The sequence below is a fragment of the Manis pentadactyla genome, chromosome 8 (assembly GCF_030020395.1).
Source record: "Manis pentadactyla isolate mManPen7 chromosome 8, mManPen7.hap1, whole genome shotgun sequence".
Taxonomy (NCBI): Eukaryota; Metazoa; Chordata; class Mammalia; order Pholidota; family Manidae; genus Manis; species Manis pentadactyla.
Window position 1 is genome coordinate 76308264 of NC_080026.1, and position 25065 is coordinate 76333328.

The 25065-nt window shown below is 31.6% G+C and overlaps 1 long non-coding RNA gene across 1 annotated transcript; it reads left to right on the plus strand.

The window, feature by feature from the left end:
• The first annotated feature begins 3740 nt into the window (after window positions 1-3740).
• LOC118933905 (uncharacterized) lies at window positions 3741-24127 on the plus strand. The gene is made up of 3 exons (XR_005033279.2): window positions 3741-3870; window positions 17993-18064; window positions 23535-24127. It is a non-coding gene; the product is annotated as an uncharacterized LOC118933905 (long non-coding RNA).
• The last annotated feature ends 938 nt before the right edge of the window (window positions 24128-25065 follow it).

A 25065-nucleotide genomic window follows, 5' to 3' on the forward strand; every position in this document is an offset into this window, starting at 1 on the left:
AACTTTTATCTTTACTTAGCAAACAAAGACTTAACATTATTAATTTTACTTTGTCTGGTTAGATATGTTAAAAATGATAAAACATAGTATTATTGAAGTCAGAGAAGAGAAATAAGCTGAAACTTAAGACATGGTGCAAGATTTTTTCTTATTTATATCCAATATTGGTTATTTATTTCCAATTAAAATAGTCATTCATCATGCTAAAATATTGTTGTTAATTAGAATTTTCCATGCTTTGGTAGTTTTGTTTGTGATGAATTTGTAAATTGATTTTGGTCTTATAGCTGAATAAGCACTATGTAAAAGGTGTTGAAACTTAATTTGTACATATGGTTTTAACACTAAAATAAATATAATTTAAGCCACATTAAGGGAAGAATATAATTACATATTAAAATAACCCATTCATTATTCAAGTTTGAGGAAACTGATTAAAAGCATTAAAAAGTATGTGTATACATATACATATGTATATACATAGATAATTTATACATATAAATATGAACATTTTATATATATTACATGCAAATGTTTATATGTTTGAATTATCTGTATGTGTATATATAATTATACAATGCCTTTTATTTGACAAAATAGTACCTTACATTATTTTGTCCTCAAAATTCATTTTGCAAGGAGTCATTGTTTTTGGCACTGTACCTACATATATTCTGTGATCTTGAGCAATACCTAATTCATTAGTAAAATGCTGACTTAATTCATTAGTAAAATAAAAATTATGTGTATTTCCTAATGCTTACTAGTTTGTTACAGTGGCAAAAAATTTATAGTGATAATTGTGGGCTAAGGATCACAGAAGCTATAATACACATGCTTGCAACTTCTATATATCTACGACTCTTTAAACTTCGTAAGGTCAGTGATTGAGCCTCCTTTTTAATATTTTTTATAAAATTAACAAAGAAACCTTTTATGGATAAAAATAGAATAATGAACACAAAATCTTTCTAGAGATAATACAGGCAGATAAAAACTTGCCCACAAAGTTGATCATAATTTTAGGCTAATACTCTATTTTAAACAAGCTGACATAGTTTAAGAAAGCAATGAAACTCTAAGAACAACATGAATAAGAGTTAAAAACTCAAATATGAGATAGAGACATGTATGATTGGAAAAGAGGACTGTCAGAAAAGAGAGAGAAAAAGAAAAAAATATTCAAACTTGGAAACTAAATCATAAAAGTGCACACACAAAATATCAAATAAAACACTATAAAGGAAAATAAAATTAAAAATCAATAAAAACATAAAATGAATTTGAGAAAAATAAATATATTTTAATATAGACAATATTATTCTAATTTTAAGAAAGCTATTCTGTAGACTATAAATGAATAAGGAAAGATTAACATCCCTGGTTTGAAAACTTTCAAGAAATGGCATACTTCAGTTTCAGAAAATTACAAATTTATTTTTCCTAGTCACTTTGGACTTAAGAAAGCATAGCTGTTAAACAGATTATAGTAATTGCTTTATTCAAATGTAGAACATTTGTTCAAAATGTGAGCAATTAATACTAATTCCAAAATTAATATTTATGAATAAAAAGTGGTATCTACTCTCAATTATTATCAACATGAATCCTATAACACTTAGTCTCAATTTTTTTTTGTGTGTGTGTGTATATATATATATGTGTGTATATATATATATATGTGTGTGTATATATATATATGTATATATAAGCAAAATTTGGATTTATAATGGGTTTGGTTTTTAAAAATGTGATTCTTTACTTCTTCTCACCATGTTATTTTTCTCCTTCCTTAATTTTATGCCTTTCAGTGTAATATGTCTTATTTCCTAACCTCTGTTCTTTTCTATTTCTTTTTCCATTTCCTTTTCTATTTCCAATCTCTGTCTCTCTTCCCATCTCTCCTTTTCTCTGCATCCATCTCTAGCTCTAGTTCTGTCTCTCATTGCTTCTGCTAATGTCTCTTTGACTCGCTCATACTTATTTTCCAGAAAACATTTTTTCATTTGGTAAATAAGCTCCAGAGACATCCTACACATGTTTTTTTTTTTTTACCTGTGAATGTGCCTAAATTTGAAGGCTATTGCTATCACAAACTAGCAATGAGACCTTACTAAGTTAAACAAATATTGTTTAGAAAAATGGTAAACACTTACTTTACAAGAAAACTGGCAAATGTATTACATCCTGTGTATTTTCAGAATGTAATGAACTTCTTTGAGAAAAAGTTCCTAACACTGTGTTCCATGGTAGGGATTCAATACATCTAACTTTGAATGTTGAGGTTACATTTTTCCCAGTTCTGACTCAAGCAAGAAACTGCTCTCTTTCCCAAGCAACTCCACTAGCTAAATAGTAACAATGGATAATTTTCCCAGTATGAAGGTATTGAAGCTACCCCTAAATCCAAGTAGAGCTTCTCTTAAAATGGGGCAATGACAAATGGGAATGAGTAAGTCTAAAAGAATTGTGCACCACTTCAGTAATGAGAAGCAGTTTTTAGTCCAAAAGGCAATGAGAACCAGAGCATACAGTGTTTAGGGTGACTGAGGAATAATACTAATTAGTGACACTACTACTACTATTAATAATAATAATAATAACTGGAAATAATAATTATACTGGGTAAACATGCTATAATTAGCATGTCCTACAATGGTGAACCACTAAACATTTTTTCATTTTAGCTGACCTGTCCTTTCCTTGTCTATCCCTTTCTATCTCAGTGACTGCTTTCCCAGTCTTTCTTCCTTTGGCTAATACCTAGTACCCTAAATAGCTTTCTGTCTTTACTGGTTCATTAAAAAATATTATCTTTTCCCTAACTTTTCCTTTCCTAATGAAGCATGCAGTCCTTTTGAAGCCTTCCAAGGGTATTTTCTTCCTGAGCAAAAATGTACAATTACAATTATAATTGTACAGTTAGCCTAAGATACATATTTTTTAGATGACTCAGAAGTCAAAGGCCACCCAAAGATGCTAATGAGTAAAAGGTATATATAAGAAATAATAATAAATGTCTAAATTAAGATTCAATTTCAATTGAAACTGCTTTCAGTTTCTCTGTTCTAGCTTTCCTATTCATTTCATTTGTCTGGAGGGAAGGGAGAGTTGTATAGTGACAAGTGGGATGGGCCTGAGGCTGTGGAAGGGGACTGGCTGTGTGATACGGGTATCATGAGGATGTGTTGGAGAAGGGGTTCGGGAATATACTCTATCTTTGTTGCCTTAATGTTACCATCCTGTCACTATAGCTGTCATGGTACAGTAGCCTCATCTCCAGCTAAGTGGCAAGCAGTTCAGGTCCAGAGATCATTGAGAAAAAAAGGTTTTGGAAGGTACAGACTAAATTAACTCTAGTTTGATTAGTCTCTTCAACAGATCCTGAGTCAAGGATTTGGGTTCATTTAGTTCCTGTGGGACTTCATCTAAAGAAGCAGTAAAGAAGGAGTTAAAGGAGAGTTAAAGAGGAAAGGAGGGTGCATTATGGAGGACACCATGAAAGGCAACCCATAGCAGTTATGCCAGGACCTCTAAGAAATGTGCAAACTGTCTCCCTGAATGAACCATCAAGTTTTGGGGTAGTTAAGAATTACCCCTGGTTAGCTGCCCCCATTTCCAACCTGTGCTTTTTCATATGTTGATCATATCCATGGCATCAAAAAAAGTCATCCATAAGAAAAATAACATCTTTTTTTTTTATTTCATCAGTACAGAACCGTCATGGAGCGAATCATTGTCAGGAGGAATCAAAGCATCCATCACAACTGTAGCTGACAAAGGAAAGGAGCCAAGAGGCGGTGACTCCAGCTATGCTGAGCTGCTCTGAATTAGGAATTGTCTGTAATTTGAATGCCAAAGGATGATGAGGTAATAGAAATTTAGTCCAATTTATGTTTATTTATTTAACGCATATTTATCAACTGCTTAGTATGTGCAAGGCATTGTTGTTTGGCAATAGTAAAAGATGGGCAAGCCTTCCTTTCTCTGTGTTCGTAGTGTAATGGACGTAAGGGAGAGGGACCAAGCCTACAAATTACATGGGACAAATGTGAGAGTGTGGACCAGATAGTGTATAAATGTAACAAAGGTGGAATTGGTAGGCACTAAAGTGATTGACATAGTGATTTATTGGATGAATGATTTCTAAGCTAAGCATGAAGATTCAGTTGGAATTACATAGGCAGTGAAAGAATAGGATACTCTCTAGCTAAGGAAACATAAAACTTTCTAATTCTTGCATGATCAGTATAGGAATACTTTAATATTTTGTAGGCAGCTCTGAAGTGGATGGGGAGCTATTTACAATAGGGTCTAATATACATTAAATCTTCAATAAATATTAACTTTATTAACACCACATCATTATCATCATCATCAATATCTTGTGTACCTTAAGTAATCCCAAGTAATGCCAATGTTTCAGAATCCCTTTGTTAGTGGGGTGTTCCTGAAATATGTAAAGTTAGAGCTAATACTTACAGCGATTGTTAGGTCTTGAGATCTGTGTGAAATTAATGCAATGAGAAGCATCTGCTGGCTTAGGTTTTTATAAGAAGAAACTTTAATTCTAGGAAATGCACTGTAAGAGAATGCATAAGAATCTAAGGTTTGTCATCAGAGAGAGATTTTGTTTTATCTGAGTCTCCAGTTATTAACTTCATGAATTTTAACAATAAAACCTCTATATACTTTGATTTTTGAAACTGCAAAGTGGGTACATTAATTATATCTAGCTCATGAATAGTTATGAAAGTTAAAAGATATCATTCATGCACAGCATTTAGCATAGTGCCTGAACCATCTTTTGTTGTCAGTAAATGTAAATTATTATTTCCTCCTTGATTTTAAAGACTGAAATGAAGCAACTATTTAACCAAACTAATATAAATATTTTCAAAAATGCTATTTTCCAATGGTATTCAATAGGACTACCCACTATTCTAATAATTATAAGATAGATTAGATAGTTTTAAAAGCTGCCTTCCTGAAAATTGCTTTCAATAATTTGGATTCTTTTCCTGTTGTTTTCTTTTAATTTATGAGCACTTTATACATCAATAAAATTAAATAGATATGGGCTTCTCATGTTGAAGCAGTTTTACAAAGTGACAGAACATTCAGTTGAATTTGACCAAGTGTAACTGTGGTCCTAATATTAGAGCAAAGTAGAAATAATATTAGTCCTATGGTAAAGCTAATATGAGCCACCTGCTCCAAACACAGAACTTCCCCAGGTTAGGGACAGTTTACATTGTATTCCTTGGTGCTCACAGTCCTGATGGAAATAAGGCAGTGGGATCTAGTAATAATGAGACATAATTTGATACTCCCATTTACTGGGGGGCTAATTTTGTTGTCAGTGTGCATATGCTTGTGAGAGGACTGTACAAATGTGCTCTTTAGGCCACATAGATTATGTGAAGGTAGAGCAATCATTTAACTTTAATGCTATGCTGACTTAGAAGAAAATGGTTCTGCCAATTCATTTCATTATAGGTCAAGGTTTGTTACTTTGAGTAATTCATTTTCAAATAAAATTCTGCCTCATATCTAACCTCTTAGTTTTGCTCTCAGCAACTTTTGTCTGAGTAATCTCACCACAGTAATCAGATAAGTTTATACATCTGAATTCACATAATGTCGCTCTCCTGTTCAAACTGCTTGAAAACTTCCTGAAATAAAATTCACATGATTTAGGCTGGTGTTCAAAGTCCTTCATAATCTGTCCATACCCAACCCGCCATTCTTCTGTCCTCATCCCTCATCTTATATCTTACGTATGGTACAGTCCCATGCTTATTTCTCAACTACACCATTTAACTTCACACCTTAGAACTTTTCCACATGCAATTTCTTATACCAAACACTTTGCACCTTAATTTTCTGTACCTGAAAATAGCCTGCTAGTCTTTGGAACCCACCTACAAAGGTCACCTTCTCCCTATAAATTGCCTTGACTGCCAGAGTCAGAAAACTATTCCCTCAACACAGTGCTGACATCTTTTATTACAGTACCAAACATAGGTCCCATATAAGCAAATTTGGTACATTTCAGCCTAAATATTTCATTTAATTATAAACCATTAATGTTAGAGACTGTATCTGATTCATTTTCTTAGAATAATTCTGCAGCCTAACATGCTACTTTGCACATATTAGGCACTCCAGCAGCAACAAATGTCTGCTAAAATACCTCATCATTTAAATAAAATGGTAATTCAGATTATATCCAGCTGAACCTTAAAATAGGTACACATATTGAAAGGGATCATCTGAGATATAATTGGGTTAATTCTTTCTGGCTCTAACAGATTAACAACTCTTCCCCTGTCCAAGCAGAATACTAAATACGTCCAAAGAAACTCTGCCCACAGGACACGGAGATCGCACACAGACCTTTAAGGATTTTTAACTAACAGAGAATTCTTGACTGTTATTATCCTGAAATATCTAAAAGTAGACATTTAAGATTTTATTTTAAAAAAGTGTTTTCAAAAAGTGTTTGTAGGCAATGTGTCTAATTGACCTCTTCTTACTTATGTGAAATGTGAAAAATACATTCTATTCCCTGAGTTTAATTTCACATCTCTTATCCACCTTAGTCAATAGAGCTTTGTCTCATAAAAAAAAGAAGCATCTTATGAATAAGATATCAAAAATCAATACCATGGAACTTGGAATAAAGAGAATACTCTTTAATTTCCTAGGAAAAGTTATTACGAGATTTAAGCATGTGAATTTTACCTAAAAGGTAGATTTTAAAACAAAAATGAAGGAAGAAATTTACAAGAACCCATTCACCTTAAAGAACCTCCATCTCAGATTTTAAGATCCTAGGTGCCTAGATTATTTGTTTAAAGTGTCATGATACTTATCACTAATATTGAATTATGAAGTTTGCAAATGATGTATCTTTTAATAAATAAGAACCATCACTAAAATGATTTGTTTATAATTTCAAGGGAAAAATTCGTATGTTTGCACATAAATTGCAAAAATTCTCCACTTCCTTGTAAAAATCATGGAGAAATACAGATCTTTTAAAATTTAATTCATTTTAGGAGACTACTTTTGTCTGCACAAATTAGTAGAAAATTACTGAATACTTTGCAGATAGAGATAATTATTTCTTTCATGTAGAGTTGAAATAATTGAAGTATCTTCCTTTTCTTACATAGTTTATATAGAGTTGGAAAGATGGAAAATCATACATTAGGAAATAACATTATAAATGTAAAAATGTAAATAACACACTAAGGAAGATGTTACACTTGCTATATTATAAATAACTATATATTTATATTTGTATATGTATGTATACAATAAATAAAATATACTCTGAGTCAAAATAAAAAACATACCCAAGATACCTGGGCCTGCCTGATCAGTGCCCACCCATGGTTACCAATGAACAAACAATAACAACAACAAAAACAAGAGAGACAGGAGGGGAAAGAAATACAGAATTTTTGTAACTCAATATATTTTTCTCCAAATAAATGATAATTGCTTTTAGAACATTTAAAAGATCTCTTCTCTTTAAAATGAGAGCTTTATTATGACTGGGATGGTAAATATTTTAATTTCCTTTGCATGGCTAAGAACAAATATAGGAATACATTTAAACCATTGTTGAATGAATAAATTAATTAATACATGATTCCCTTTACTGGCCTTCCTATGAATTTAAGTTCAACTGTTGTTCCTGCTTTGATTGCATTACCCTTGGCCTGGCCAGTACACAAATGTTGAGTTTGGATTCTGTTCAACCCAATTTGTTCTCTAATTTTGTGTAATAAGTAGAATCAAGTATGTACGTGAAGAGTTTCCAGTTAGATTAGAGAATCAACAGTTTTCTTTTTATTATTACTTTCCTGTAAATAGTCCATTCACTTCCAAAGGTGGGGGATGATTACCTCAGCAGTAGTTTGATTTTCCTCTGTTACTTAGGTTGTAGTCTAAACTAAAATCTATATTTAATCATCAATTGTTGCTAATACTTAGATGTAATCTCACTAGTGATTTATATTTCCCATCACTATAGCCATTCTTGTATGATTGAATTAGGTGATCATTCATCAAAACTTCTATGTAAGAAAAATAATCCAGACCACATGCTACAGTAGGTAGAATCATGCACATGCAGCTGTAGAGCATCGACCATTTCAAATTTCAAGTTCAAACTCATTTAATATCTTCCAAAAATGATGCTTTGAAATACTGATTTTTCATAGATATGAATTACTATGAATACATAGAATTTTATACTGTGAATTACTACTACAATATTAATTATTATGCTCTAAGCAAGATAGGAACATCAAAGAACAATTAGAAAAAGCTTTACTTTTAAATAACTTGGTAAACAGACTAATTTAGGAGGCACAATAAACAAACTATGAAAATAGAACATACTGTGTGTTGATAAAAATGTATGAAAATTTTTAAGGAAAATGAGGAAGACAAACAGACTTTAACTACACTAATATCATCATTCCATAATTTGTTTTAAGCACACACTATGTATTAACTAAATTATTAAAGCTATTATTGAAAATACGAGGTTAAACTAGTAAGAGAAAAAAATTATCTATTTCTGTCCTTCCTTGATTGTATTTTAATGGATGACAGATCATAATAAAATAGCATGCAAATAGAGCTAATTTACAATTTTGTTACATGCTATGAAGGACAGTAACCTTTTGCTATTACAGCATATCATGGAAGTCTGACAGGAATGTCAAGGAAGTTTCCATAAAAGGTGACGGTTTTTGACTGACAGTTTTTTTACTTTCTCCTTTCTTTTCCTCAACTATAAAAATTATTTTGATGTTAGATTCCCTCGAAACTAGACTGTCCAGCTGATAGTTATAGTTAATAAACTGAGAAGTAAGTAGAAGTCAAACAGATACCGCCCATTCTTTCTTTTTATTATCTGGAACACAGATTTGATTCCTGGGGCTACACAGCTATTTTGCCTACATGAGTTTAACACACACACACACACACACCATATTGGGGATGACACAGTGGAAAGAAAGGTCTTGAATTTAAGTATATTATTTATCTCCTGTATCAGTCCCAGATTGCTTACTTCCATATTTCTTCCTTATGAGACTTTTTCAATGTCCTACTACACAAAACACTATTAGTTGACTTACTATCATTTGCAGTTTAAAATGGTGAATCATTGATAAGAAGCATTTAAGCTGATAGGCAAAGGTAAGTAGAAGTCAACAAAGCTAATGAGGTGAGAGAAAGAGTACTCCTAGGAAAGAATATTCCCACTTAAAAAAATTGGCCATTTTCTAATATTCCCTGCCTTTCCTATAGTTCTTCCCATCTTACAGCACAATAATCAGTATATGTGAAAGTATAATATTTTCTTGTTAAATGCTTTATTTGTGGAAGATAGAAATAAATTTAAAGCTGAAATTAGAAAAACTTAGAATAATGAGAAAAAAATTGTAATTGTATCAGACACTAGTACTTTGAGCTGACACTAGTACTTTGTGTAGTAGGAAATTGAAAAAGAGCAATAATATGAATTGACTGGTGAGATGAGTAGGTTAGAAATAAGCAGTTTCCTGAAAGCTACATTAAACGTTCAATAAATCAAGATCTGGTATCCCAGGAGTGACATTGACAGACTTGTATTTAAAAAATGTCACTCATGGTTTTTTATTCCATGTGTAAGGAGCTTGGAAGGCACCACTCCTTACTAATAACAAGCAAAACAATGGACAGACTCAGATTAAAATATCAACAACTCTTCTTGTATCCCTAAGATAGAGGACACAGTCTCTCTTTCTAGAATAGAGAAATAGGCAGATAAATACAGGAAATAATGGCTTACCTGGGTGGAGTCACAAGAGCTGAAACCACTGCAGGAAACAGAGTCAGGATAGGAAAAGCTGAATAGCTATTGATGAATTTCTGGAGGCTCATTGTGAACAACTCTGACAGTTAAAAACTCCAAGGGGTTTTTATCTCCTGTATCAGTCCCAGATTGATTTGCATATGACTGCATATGGGGACTTCCAAAATATTCTTATACTTACCTTCAAGAACTTGACCAGCTTCCCATAGTAAATATCTGACAAAAATACCTCTAATGCTTTGGTAAAGGAGGGAAAAGGAACCATTTGAAATGCTGCAGAGCCCTCTGTCCTTTTACAAAGACCTGCCCTCAGGAAGAACTAGTCAATAAGAGCCTGACTTGGGGAGGGAAGGAAACACCTAACTGCAGTCCTCTGTTGTCATCCTGACCCACCAAAGGGGAAAGAAAAACCGAGAAACACTCATGAAGGTGACAGTCAGTGGCATAGGCTCCCTAAAGGAATGAGACCTAATCATAGAATGCAGATCATTTCCCCACACCCCCCACTCACCACCGCATTACAAAAAGCTTGTTTGCAACAGTTTTTTTTACACCATAAATCTGATCCAGGTATCAAAAACTACAAGGCATACCAAAAGGAGGGAAAAAAAACATTTTGAAGAGATAGAGCAAGGATTACAATGAGACATGGCAGGGATGTTGGAATTATCAGACTGGAAATTTGAAAGTATGATTAATATACTAAGGGTTCTGGTGGATAAAATAGGCAGTGTGCAAGAACAAGTAGCCATTGAAAGCAGAAAGATGGAAATCCTAGGAAATAAGAAAAGAAATGCTAGAGATAAAAGTCACTGTGATGGAAATAAAGAAGGCCTTTGAAAGAATTCTTAATAGACTGGACACAGCTGAGGGAAGAATCTATAAGTTTGAGGACACATCAATAAAATACTCAAAAATATAAAACTACAGACAACAATAATAAAACAAAATTCAATAAAGTAGAATATGCAAAGACTTTCAGGCAACTACAAAAGGTATAACATATACAAAATGGGAAAGCAGAAGAAAAAGGGAAAGGAACAGAGTAAAATAAGAGGAACAATGACTGAGAATTTCCCAAGTTATTGTCAGACAGCAAACCACAGATACAGCAGCTCTGAGAACACCAAGCAAGACAAATGCAAAACAAATGAAAACACCGTACCTGGGCATATCATTTTCAGACTACTGAAAGTCAAAGACAAAGAAAACACCCAAAAAGAAGCCATAGGGGAAAACACCCTAATTATAGAGGAAACGAATGTCATCATTGTATCTGACTTCTCCTCAGAAACCATGCAAGCAAGAAGAGAGCGGTATAATTTTAAACTGTTGAGAGAAAAAGAAAATCATCAGCCTAGAATTTTGTACCCTGACAATTTATCCTTTAAAAGTGAAGGAGAAGTTAAGACTTTCTTAGGGAAACAGAAATAGAGGGAATTTGTTGCCAGTTACCTGTGGCCCTGCCTTACAAAAAATGTTAATAGAAGTTCCTTAGAAAGAAGGAAAATAATATAGGTAGGAAACTCAGATATACTCAAAGAAAGGAAAGGCATTGAAAAAGGAATAAATTAAAGTAAATATAATCACTCATTTTTCTTATTCTTAGTATGTCTAACAGATAATACAGTTTGTTAAAAACAATAGTAGCAACAATGCATTCTATTCTGTGTGTGTGAAAAGATTCCTATCTTTTCAAGCTTACATGGAACATTCATCAAAATAGACCACATTCTGGGTCAAAAAACACACTTCAACAAATTTAAAAGAATGGAAGTCATATAATGTCTGCTATGAGATCACAGTGGAATTAAACTAGTAATCCCTAACAGAGATAACTGGAAAAATCCCAAATACATGGAGATTAAATAACACACTTCTAAATAACATATGAGTCAAAGAAGAAACCTCAACAGAAATTAAACAATATTTAGAACTAAATAAAAATGAAAATACAGTTTATCAAAATTTGTAGGATGCAGCAAAAGCATTGATAAGAAATAAATTTACAATATTGAATGTACATATTGAATGAATCAATAGAAGAAAGATTTAAAATTTTTAATATAAGTTTTCACCCTAGGAAAATAGAAAAAGAAGACCAAAGTAAATCCAAATTAAGCAGAAGAAAGAGACAGTAAGAAGTAGAAAACAATAATATTGAAAATAGGAAATCAGTAGAGAAAATTAATGAAAACAGAATCCAGATTCTTTGAAAACACCAATAAACTCAATAAGACTATAGGCAGGACAATTAAGAATACAAGACATAGGACACAGATTAGTAATATCAGAAACGAAGGAGGAGACATCCTATGGACAGGAAAATTCTATCCTTGGTCTTAATTCTTATTAGAAAAAGTTATCTGGAGTGGAAATTCCATAATTATAATAATAATAGAATGTGATTGTAATGATACTGGAAGGACCTTGAATGCTGGGCTGAATTTGAGAAAGGTGAAGAAGTGACACATACAAATAAAGCACACAAATTTGTAAAAACTACAATTTGAAGCAGGATGACCATAAAAGATATTACAACTAAGCTCAAGTCTTCAGCAATACATTAGGTTTGTGTTTCAGTATTAAAAAATGGGAAAAAGAATGAGGTAGTTAATGAACACCTACATAGTTTCAGGATTACCAAGATTGTTGATTTCCTATAAATCACATCATTTATGTTGGGAAACATCCTGCAGCGTAAATATTATTTCTCCTAATTCCTGAAAAAAACAAAAGGGGAATCATGTATTTGTAATGTCACAGGCTAATTAAACTTAAGTCTCTGATCAATACCCATGTCTACTTGACACAAAGTCCACATTCTTGCCATACCATACCCTGCTTTTCAATGAGGTGAGGACAGGGGCAGACTTACTTTTAGTTTTTGTTGTTTTATAACAATATATGAGTAAATTTTTTTGAGGATATCACTAAAAACATGCCTCCTAGATACAGTGTAATAAGGATGCAATAAAAAACCAGTTCATTTTATTGGAATATTACATACTGGATGTGGTAAGGATGTTGATGGATGAACCTGATATATAGTCCTGAATATAACTGTGAATCATGAATCCAGGAATATAACTGTGGAGAAATTTTAGTGTGTCGTTTATAAAAATTTTACTTACACCCACACATCCAAGTAAAGTGTTTTGAATGTATCAGTAAGTAGTAATATCAAAACTCCTCTTATGAGGTGAAAAATAAAGATTATAGGTTTTTAATGAATGCTTACATAAATTATTTAATTGACATGTTTTAAACAAAGTGAAAAGAATCCTCTGTCAAGTTTCTATTTTATAAAACCAACTAAAATAAAACAAAACAAACCCACAATAAAAATTTACATTTAATTTTTCTCCCATATTGTAGAGAACATAAAATCATTCTGAAAAAAATCCATGTTTATTGCCTCTTGTTTTCTTACATTTTTTATTTTAATTCCCTCTTAGTTATAAAATTACAGAAGGTTTCTTTTTTAAGAATAAAGCAACAGCCTATAATTTCTTAGTGAGTTTCATAAGTGAAAATAGACAACTTGGAGATGTTTGTCTGTTGATTATGGTTTGTTTAACATTCAGTAGCTAGGAGCCTCCTGGAGTGTTGCAAGTAATAGAAAAAATTCTTCACTATTCCAGCTGTTCATGTTATAGAAGCCCTTTAATCCCACTGATACCCAAGAACAGAGTCCTTAAACATTCTTTTAAACATTGAGCCTAACTGAATTTTTATTATTTTGTTTATGCTTCTTAGCACATGTGGCAGTGAAAAATATTTATGATTAAAAAAGAAAATAAAGAATACAAGTAAAGAATAAAATATGCCTTATTATTGCATAGTTTTAGACCACTAGAAGAGAAGGTTGGGAAGAAGAAAAAAACAGAATAAGGTAGAGTGTATAGGAAATCTTTGGTTTTAGACAGATTTTAAGAAAATTCTAGTTCTTTCATTTTTGGTTGCATGTGTCCTTGGAATTTGTGAAAAAGGGAAAGACATAGTCCACATTCCGTGAATACCCAGGATGTTAGATAACATCTTTGATGACCTTACAAAGTGCTTATTTTGAAAAATGCCTTCATATATGTAGAGTATTATGGTAAACAGTATGTAGTAGACTTAATTAAAGTTACTTTATGAAGCCCCTCTCAAGACATTCTCCTTCTCATTAGACCAAGACTAAAGCACACAGCAATAAGCTTAGGCTAAATATGAACAGGTGAAATTGATGCATAGTATAGACATCCAAACACTAGCAATTCTAATCAATTAAAACTACTATATGAGTTAATATACATTAATGAAGAAGAAACAAGGAAATATTGGGTTTAAATTCTGTTAGCTGATAACCCATAACTTATAATATATCCTCTCTCTCTTTAATTTGGCCTATTTTTCCTTCCTTTAGACTAACCCCAGCAAAAAAAAAACTCAGATAAATAAAATTATCAGTGAAAGAGGAGATATTACAACTGAAACTACAAAAATACAAAAGATAATGAGACAAAGGATCATATATGCCAACAAATTGGATAATTTAGAAGAAATGGATAAATTCCTAGAAACATACAATCTACCCACACTAAATCATGATGAAATAGAAAATCTGAACAGACCAAATACTAGCAGAAATTGATTGACTAATCAAACCTTGCAACAAAGAAAAAATCCATGCTCAGATAGGTTCACTGGTGAATTCTACAAACCTTTAAAAAAGAATTAATAATAATCCTTTATTGTTGAAATCCTTCAAAAAAGGAGAGAACATGTCCAATTTCACTTTATAAGGCCAGTGTTACCCTGACAACAAAGCCAAGGAAAGACATTAAAAGAAGCAAAAATTACAGGTCAATATCCCTGATAAATGTACAAATAAAAATTCTCAACCAAATATTAGCATACTGAATTCTACAATATATTAAAAGGATCATGCAACATGATCAAGAGAGATTTATTCCAGTGATGCAAATATGGTCCTACATCTACAAATCAATGTGATGCACCACATTAAAATAATATCCTCAAAAATACAGCCTATGGAATGGAAAAAATATTTGCAAACCATATATCTGATAAGAGGTTAATGTCTAAAATATATGATGAACCCTTGTAACTCAATAGCAAAAAAAGAAAAAAATGAAACAGTCCAATTAAAAAATGGTCAAAGGACCTGAAAAGACATTTTTCCAAAGAAGATATACAGATGGTCATCAGCTACATAAAAAGTTGCTCAATATCACTATTAATGAAGTAAATGTAAATCAAAACCACAATGAGAAATCCCGCTACACCTGTTATTATGGCTGTTATCTAAACGTCAAGATAAATGCTGAGGAGGATATAGAGAACAGGAAACCTTTGCACACTCTTGGTAGAAATGTAAACTAGTACATCCATTATGAAAAGTGGTAGAGGTTCCTTAAGAAATTAATGAAAGAACTAATATGTGATCTAGCAATTCTTTTCTGGGCATATTTTCAAAGGAAATGAAACTTTTATCTCAAAAGAGATATCTATATTCCCATGTTCTGTTCATTGCAGTATTATTCATAATAGCCAAGGTGTGGAGATAATCTAAGTGCCCATCAACAAATGAATAATTCAAGAAAATGTGATACATGTATTTGCAACACCATGGATGAGCCCAGAGGGCATCATACTAAGTGAAATAAGCCAGTGAGAAAAAAGCCAATACTACCTGAATTCATTGGTAATAGACATGTTAGAAGTGTTAATGAATAAAGACATGAGATGTTAAATAAGATAAAAAAATGTTATTTTAAGATGATGCTAAAGAATTTGACCTAAGAGATAGTAAAGAAGCTTACAGATGTCCTGTAAGAAATGTTAAAGATTTCCATGCAGAAGGAATATGTTACTTTATGAAAATTTGAATCTATACAAAAAAATGAAGGGGACATAAAAGGTAAAAAATGAAAGTGAATGTAGAAAATATTTTTCCTTTATTTTTAATTATTAAAAAGAATTGACTGTTTAATGTTCAGCACTACAGCCCATTTACAAAATCAGACTCCTGGCCCTAGAAGTTAAGAATGATTTTTTACATTTTGAAACAATCATAAAAACAAAAGAAAAAAATGAAGGCTATTCACCTAATATAGTATGTGACCCACAATTCCTAAAATATTTACTCTCTAGCCCATTTGAGAAGAAATACCCTGACACTTCCTCTACAGCAAAAATGATAGCAATGTGTTGTGGGGTTTATAACAAGTAAAGCCTGCGAGTGAAATATGTGACAATGGATAAGTGAGAAGAAATGGATATACAATGTGACTTTCCTTATTATAGACAAAGTAGTATAATATTATTTATACGTAGATTCAGATGAGTTATATATATATATATTGAAAACCTTGTGATAAGACTGAAAAAAAGGAAAGAGGAAAAAAGGGAGAGGAAGGGAGGGAAGAAGGTGTTTAATTAATAAGGCAGTAGTGGAGATGAATTGGAATCCTAACACTTGATTTAAATGAAGGCAGGAATGGATGACAGAAACAAAGAATGGATGGAAAAAAATAGAAGACAGCTAGACAATGGTAGATTTAAATCTAACCGTATCAATACTTTTAACATAAGTGGTTTGAACACCTGAGTATCAGTAAGAGATTTTCAAACAAGATGAAAAATACATGCTGTCTACTAAATACCAACTTTAAGTACACAGATAAAGAGAATTTAAAATTGAAAGATTAGAAAAAAGCATCCCATGCTAAAAATAACACTTTTTTTTAATACAGCTGTATTGGCTGTATTCTATTACTATAACACAAAGTAAACATTAGAATTAGGAATATAATCAGGAATAGAGGCAAAACATATTAATAAAGAGGTCAATTCACCAAGAAAACATAACAGTTTTAAACAGAGGCACAAAATAATATATCTTAAAAATACATAGAGCAACACTAATAGACCTGAAAAGAAAAAATAGAAATAAGGAAAGCATGTAAACTCCCTCAATATCTTTTACTTTAACTGTATGTTGAAATGATAATATTTTAGATGTATGGTATTAAAGAAAATGTATTATTAAAAACAACTTTACCTGCTTCTATTCACTTACCTTAAAATTGCTACCAGAAAATTTAAAATTATATCTGTGGCTCACATTATATTTCTATTCGACAGTGCTGCTTTAGAGCAACTAAATAGGTGCATGAGAGTATATTTAACTAGAGCATGTGAACAATAATCTATTTCCAAGGGAGTTTCTTCACTTGGTACTCACTGCCTTATACTGTAACTACATTTATACTTTCAAAGAGGTCATAATTCAAAAATGTGGAAAACTTCTTTGCCTAGGTTACATCAATAATCTGTTAAATTACTCTGTGATAGCCTTGGTTCTTCACATTTCTCTATAAACAAAACTATAATGACATTGAATGAACCAACTAAAACTCTTCCAGATGGGATTTGAAATGACTTGAATTACATATTTTATAGATTGTTATATATTTTAAAAAGGCGGGAGAGTGCAGTAAGTTTGTATGTTTATTTTTAACTTCTCCCTTATTTCAAAAATTGTTTTGTGAGTTTTAAAAAAGAAAAAGAAAATAATATATAGTTTATTTGTAGATAAGGCCTGAAAGGCACAAAGAAAATACAGATGAAAATATCAAATGAAGTTAAAAGTAAAATGTAGCCCTCAAGGCACATGTCAGGAAATCCTGTAACTTGCCAACTATAGGTCAAAATTGGGCTTTGTATTTCCTACCTGCCCAAGAAAAGAGAAAAACATTGTTTTCCAAGACCCAGTATAAAAACAAAAATAATAAATAGATAGATAGATAGATAGATAGATAGATAGATAGATAGATAGATAGATAGATAATAAAAATACAACTTGCTCAGGAGAACCAAAACTTTTACTCAGAACCAAAATAAGATGTTACCTTCTTTTTTTATAGGATGTTATTAGGAAACACGACAAGGGCATTCTCACCATAAATACAAAAACCCAAGTCAAAAGGTTTGTAAAGTATTTGCCGTTATGCTCTTCAGTGCATGTCTTTTATATGACAAAGCCCAGTTTTATAAATCCAGTGAACAAGAAAACTAAATGATTCTTTCTGATCACAGGTATCATGATCTGGCATAATGCAAGGATACAAGGCAAACTACTTGCAGAGAATGATGGATTTCATATCACAGGTAATCTTAAATTTGTCTATGTTGGTATTAAACAGCACAGAATTTGTAGTTAAGAATTGCTAACAGATACCTAGGAGTGATGCCATTCAGTTTGCCAATTTATTAAAGTGAATGTGGAATTAAAATTTTCTAGTGGAAGTTGGAGACATCTTCTGGAATAAAATTTAAGCCATCTCCACTAAAGGAGGAAAGAAGAACGAATCGTGAATAATAATGCTTATGTTCATTTGCAAAACATTTACTTTCTACCAAACATTTTTCACTATTACATAGAAATTATTTTAATTAAAAATGCTATTGTTCAAAATGAAAGGAAAATAGAATGCAGTATTATTTTCTATTGATACAACCATTTTAAAGTTGTCAAAAAGTTGAAAAACACACAGCCACCTGTCCAGAGTGAGTACTGGCTCATAATTGCTTTGTGGGAAGATGAAAGAGGTAAACGAATAACTTGAGAAGAAAAGAATGTTTCTGAAGACAGTCTATCTAGTATCTAGATAGAATATATAGTTAGGTATGTATATTATATATATGGTATATACATAGATGTGTATGCCATATGTGTGTGTGTGTGTGTGTTTGTATACATCTAATTATAGTTATAGTATTTGGAGAATCATTTAAATTTTTCAAGCACCAGTACAGATTACAGTTGAGAGCAGTTGCAGGGCTTTAAATAAATAAAGCATAATAGATCATTTGTTGCAAATAAGTTTTGTTGTGTTTGTTCATGTTAAATAATTTTAACAAGTGTGTTATCATGGATCTCTAACTTCAAATCAACACATAGCCCTTGACTTTCCATGTATTAATGTACTTTGCTTTGAGTGATTCATTTTTGTGAAAATGGAACATGTGGAACAAAGATACTGCTATGTGATAACACATTTTAATATCTAGTTTACATTTTTAGCCAGTCACTACACTCAGAGAATATAAATGATTGAATTATCAAAATGCACAAGTACACTATGCCTCTTTTCAGCTTCTGAATAAATAACAAACCATTCTGACTATGGACTGTAGTGTTTTCATGGGAGTTTTATATGCATCCCTTGTCGTTGTCGAGATCTCGAGATTCTGATCAACAGAGAGAGCTTATATGTGTGATCAAGGTCAAACCAAAGCAGTGTTATTTGATGCAAAAATAGGAAATATCTTCACAAAAGTAAATAAAGTTGGGTAGAGAAACATAATGTTCCTATGAAAATATTCATAATATTTAGATGCTAATTTTCCTCCTCCAAATAATGTTTAATAAAAAAAAGTTTTAAAAAAATGTTTAATCAGACTTCATGAGTTTAGGTTATTTGAGTACCAAAACATTTCTGTAATGGGTTTTTCTTTAACAAGGTGACAAGTAACTGACAGGAAAAAGTTTTGATTTGACACTGTGCTCCAAAAACATATGTAGCTGACAGAATAAAAATGGGAATGTTCATATTTTTACCATTATTAATAAATAATTTTAATAATATGTAGGTATATTTTATCAAATTAATAATCATCCATGCTTGTCTCAGAAGTACTGGGGAAAGATCTTTTCTATATGGCCCACCAGTGTTTCTTGAACACTTAGGATAGTGCCTGTCACCAAACCCCTAATAATTATACATTATACTTATCTGCTGAATAAATGAATTATCTTTTTTATAACCAATCACTCACCACTTTTTTAAAAGAAGTATAGAATTATACCATATAGATAGATGACAGATAGATATCTAGATAGGTACCCTTATAAAGATATAAATATATGTGTACATACGTGTGCATGTGTACATATATTACAAATCATATGTGCATTTTTACAATATAAACAGATTGCTGCAAACAACACCCAAATCAAGAAATAGAATATTAGTGCCCAGAAGCTCTTGTCCACTTTCAAGTCACTTCTAAAAGTAATTTCTATTCAGACATTCTAACTATATATTATTGTTGCAAGTTCTTGAGCATTATATAAGTAGACATATAGTTACTATGATGGTGTCTTTGGCTTATTTCAATCAACATTATGTTTGTGAGATACATCTATTTGTATGTAAAAATATTTTTGTACTCATTATTACATACGGATTAAAACTATAAAAATTTCAAAATTTAGCAAAAATATCCTCTTCTATTTAATGGTTTATGTTGCACACTTTTGATGTCTTTTGATCAAAAAGAACTTTAGTTGAATAAAATCTAGTTTATCATTATTTTTCCTTTATGGTATTACCATTTGTGTCCTAGGATATCTTTTACCATCCCTAAGATTTTGACTGTATTTTTCTTTTTTTTCCCTAAAGTATTTTTATTTTTATTTTTCTATTTCCATTTAGATTTATAATATATTAAGAATTAGGCTATAGTGTAAGACAGAAATTCAAAAACATTTCCCCCCATATGGATATCCAACTGGACCTAACACAATTTATTAAAAAGACCATCATTTCTTCCACTTATACTGTTCAATCTGTGTCTGTACATATGTGAGTCTGTTTCAGGACTCTGTTCTTTAACACTGGTCTATTTTCTGTACTTGTACCAACAGCATATTTTCTTAATTAATTTAGGTTTAAAATATATCTCAGTATCTATATATTATAAATATCAAGAATCATTCTTGTTTAAGTTTGTTGAACTCAGTCTTTCTACTTTGAAAGTGTAGATAATACAAATTTATCTGTATTTTTTATCCATAAATAGAAGCTAATGTAGTGTTTTAATTGGAATTCAAGTGTATATAGATAAATTTTGGAAGAATTTCCATCTTCATAGCATGAAGTATTAGAAAGTCCTCCATTTATTTAGGTCTATTTTGCTTTATAATCCATTGTTTTCAGTTTCTGCATCTGTCCCATGTAAGTCTTAGAATTTTTACAACTATTATTAAGAAAAATTCACTGGCAAGATAAATCCAGTTCTCTATCCCTCTATTGTACTGAATTTTTACTCATTAAACCCTCTAATTTTTGTTGTTTTTCCATCCTTTAAGACTGGAAATAGTTCTATTAGGTTTCCCTGTCTCCTAATGCAGTTCTCTGGGGTCTTTGCCTAGGTATAAAAAGAGCAAAGTCAGCAGAAAGAAATTAAGCAGAAGAAAATAAATAAGATTAGAATAGAAATCAATGAAATTAAGAACAGGAAATCAATAGAAGGAAATGAGTGAAACAAAGATCTTGATATTTGAAAACATCAATGAAATCTATGTTCTTGCCAGGATAACTAAGAAAATAAAAGAAAGGACACAAATCACTAATAAAAATGAAGGAGGAGACATCCTATGGACATGAAAATGATAACTGGAGAATGCTATGAACAACTCCATACCTACAGATTTGATAACCAATTTTTTGAATGACATAATCTGCTAAAACACACAAGAACAGGCAATATGAATATACCTGTATCTATTAAAGAAATTGAATCAGTAATTAATAACCTTCCAAAACAGAAATAACCAGACCTATATGGATTCACTGTTGAATTCTACCAAACATTTAAGGAAGAAATGATACCAATTCTCTGTAATATCTTTCAGAGGGTAGAAGCAGATGGAAAACTTCCTAACTTGCTAACCCATTCCATGAGGCCACTATTATCTAATACCAAAACCAGACAAAGACATTACAAGAAAAGCAAATTATAGACCAATATCTCACATAAACATAGATGCAAAAATGCACAAAAATATTAGCAAATTAATTCCAACGATGTATAGAAATGTATGCACCATGACTAATTAGGATTTATCCCATGTATACTAGCTTGGTTCCATATTTGAAAATGAATTAGTGTAATCCATCACATCAAAAGCTAAAGAAGAAAAATTATATGATGATATCAATTGATGCATAGAAAGCATTTGACAGAATCCAACAGCCATTCATCATAAAAAAAATCTCAGTAAACTACAGCTAACATCATATTTAATGATGAGAAACTAGAAGCTTCCTCACTAGGGTAAGAAACAAGACAAGGATATCTCCTCTCACCACACCCATTTAATATTGTTCTCGCTAATGAGATGAGACAGAAAAAAACTGCAATAAAGATACAAGTTGAAAAGGAAGAAATAAAATTGCCTCTTTCTTGGCAGATGACATAATTGTTTATGTAGAAAATTTGAAAAAATCAAAAAAAACTCCTGGAAATAATAAATTATTAGAGCAAGATGGCAGGATACAAAGTTAATATAGAAAAGTTCATCGCTTTCCTTTATACCAGCAATTAACAAGTAGAACTTGAAATTAACAAACTCAATACCTTCTATGTTACCACCCCATAAGTAAAATATTACACTAGGATTTGGAGCAGTAGGAACTCTCATTCATTGCTGGTGAGAATGCAGAATGATATAGCCACTTTGGAAGGCAATTTGTTAGTTTCTTACAAAACTAAACATATTATTATCATATAATCTAGCAATTGTGCTCCTTGGTATTTATCTAAAGAAGTTGAAAACTTTTTTCCACATAAAAACCACATAGAAACCTGTACATGTATGTTTATAGCAGCTTTATTTGTAATTGCCAAACATTAGAAGCAACCAAGATGTCCTAGAGTAGGTGAATAAGTAAATGTAGAGCATCCGTACAATGATATATTGTTCAGGTCTAAAAAGTAATGAGCCATCAAGCCATGAAAAGACATGGAGGAAAGTTAACTGCATATTAGCAAGTGAAGTAAGGCAACATAAAAAGGCTACATACAGTATGATTATAATCACATAACATTCTAGAAATGTGAAACTATGGAGACAGTACAAGAATCAGGGGTTGGAGAATGGGCAAAAGGGATGAACAGGTGGAGCACTGAGGATTTTAGAGCAGTGAAAATACTCTGTATATTATAATTATAGATACCTTTATTAAACATGTGTCCATAATCATAGAATGTGCAATACCAGGAGTGAACACTAACATCAGCTATGGCCTTTGGGTGATTGTGATGTGTCAATGTAGGTTCATCAATTATAACAAATATCTCACTCTGGTGGTTTGATAAAGTATATATGCGTGTGTGGGTCAGGAAGTACATGGGAAATCTCTGTGCTTTCCATTCATTTCTTACATAAACCTAAAATTATCTTAAAAATAGTCTTTGTAACAAGTGGGGACTTACTGGCATCTTACTACACTGTGGGACTCTGTGACATCTTACTACGCTAATGAAAAGTGACTGCAATGGGGTATGGGGTGAACTTGATAATAAGGGTGAATGTCATAAGCACATTATTTTCTTGTGAAACCTTCATAACAGTGTATATCAATGATACCTTATAAAAAAAATAGTCTTTGTAATAAAGTAAATCAACCATTAAAGAACAAAACAGAACACTGGTCATAGACAAGAAATGATTACTAATCCTAGATAATTGTGATTTTTTTACCAACTGACTCTGCATTTGAATTAAGTATGAGTTGCTTTTTAAAACTTTTTCTAAAATGTTGCTGCTTTTTGTCTCCCTTAAATACAGGCCTCAAAGTGGCTAGCTGCTACGGCAAGACTAATTACTTTTAATGGCTTGGAAAACCTGTTACTGACCTTTCGTTGAAGTGTGACAGAGAAGACAGCAGCATAAATTCACTCTCAGCTTTTTTTTTTTTTTACTCTGGTATTGTCGTTTCTCATATACAGCTTGAGTTTTGAGCCAGAGACAGGTTGAAAGATATGCAATCATCAGTTCAGGGGCTCTAAAGCAATGGAGACTTATCAGCCGGTTCAAGAAAAGGAAAGGAAAGGAGGCCTTCTTCTCTGAACAGAACATAACTCATCATCACACACTATCACAAGCAATTTGTTCATAGAAAATCAATTCAGTCCTCTGACCAATACCTCCTAAACCTTATCTCTTCTTTATCTCTCACAGGAAATAAATTACCTGGTACTATGATAACTCAATGATAAACTCAAATGATAAAAATAAAGGACATTTCCCATGGGAGAAGGACACTAGTTCATTTAATTCAGTATTCTGTTTTTATAATACTGTAAAAGGGGCCAGTTTTGAGGAGTGGGTGATAATTTTTCTTTGATAACTATATAAAAATATTAATTCTTAAGGTAATTGAATTGGTTTAAATGTTCTGTTTATAGCATGGACAAGACAGTGGACTACTGTCTCCCTGATCCCCAGAGAAATATTGTCCCTCAAAATTTTTTATGAATAAAACTGTAACTATAAATAAATGTTCATTATATTCTAGATTTAGTTTTCATTTTCTGATAATTCTCCTTCTAGAAAGCCCAGTCATGGCTGATAAGAATTATAATTTTTGAAGAAAAGGTAAGCCAGATGTGGTATTAATCTCTTTCATTGGAGGAAAAAGGAGGCCACTATTACTAGCCTAATATGTTCTTATGTTTTAATATATCAAATTAAATAATATAATAATATAACTTTAATTATACAGAAATAAGTGTCATTGTATGCAGTTCAAAAATATAAATACACAGTAGAAAAAAGACTTGAACAATACTTTACAAAAGATATCCAAATACCCAGTAAACATATTGAAAGGTGCCCACTTTCATTAGAGATCAGGAACATACCAATTACAACTATTAAGTTGATATCACTACAAACCCAGAAGAACAGTTCACATAAAAAAGACAGAAAATGCCAGAGTGATAGTAGGTGGAACAACTGGAATTCTCATAAATTTCTGGTGAGAAGTATTAACTAATGCAACCATAACTGAAGACTGTGTGCCAGATCTACCAGAAGTGAACAACTAGTGCATTCCCTATACATGGAATTCTATTCTGAGGTTTATATCCAATAGAAATACATACTTATCTTCACCAAAAGAAATGTATAGTGTTTGTAAAGACATAAAAAAGAAATAGCAATACTATTTGTAATTACATGAAGCTAGAACTGACCAAATGTCTACAGACATTAAAATGGTTTAAACAATTCCATGTTTACACAACGGAGTACTATGCAGCATTAAGAATGAACAAATGACAGCTATGACTAGCAATATGGATAAAACATACAAGCA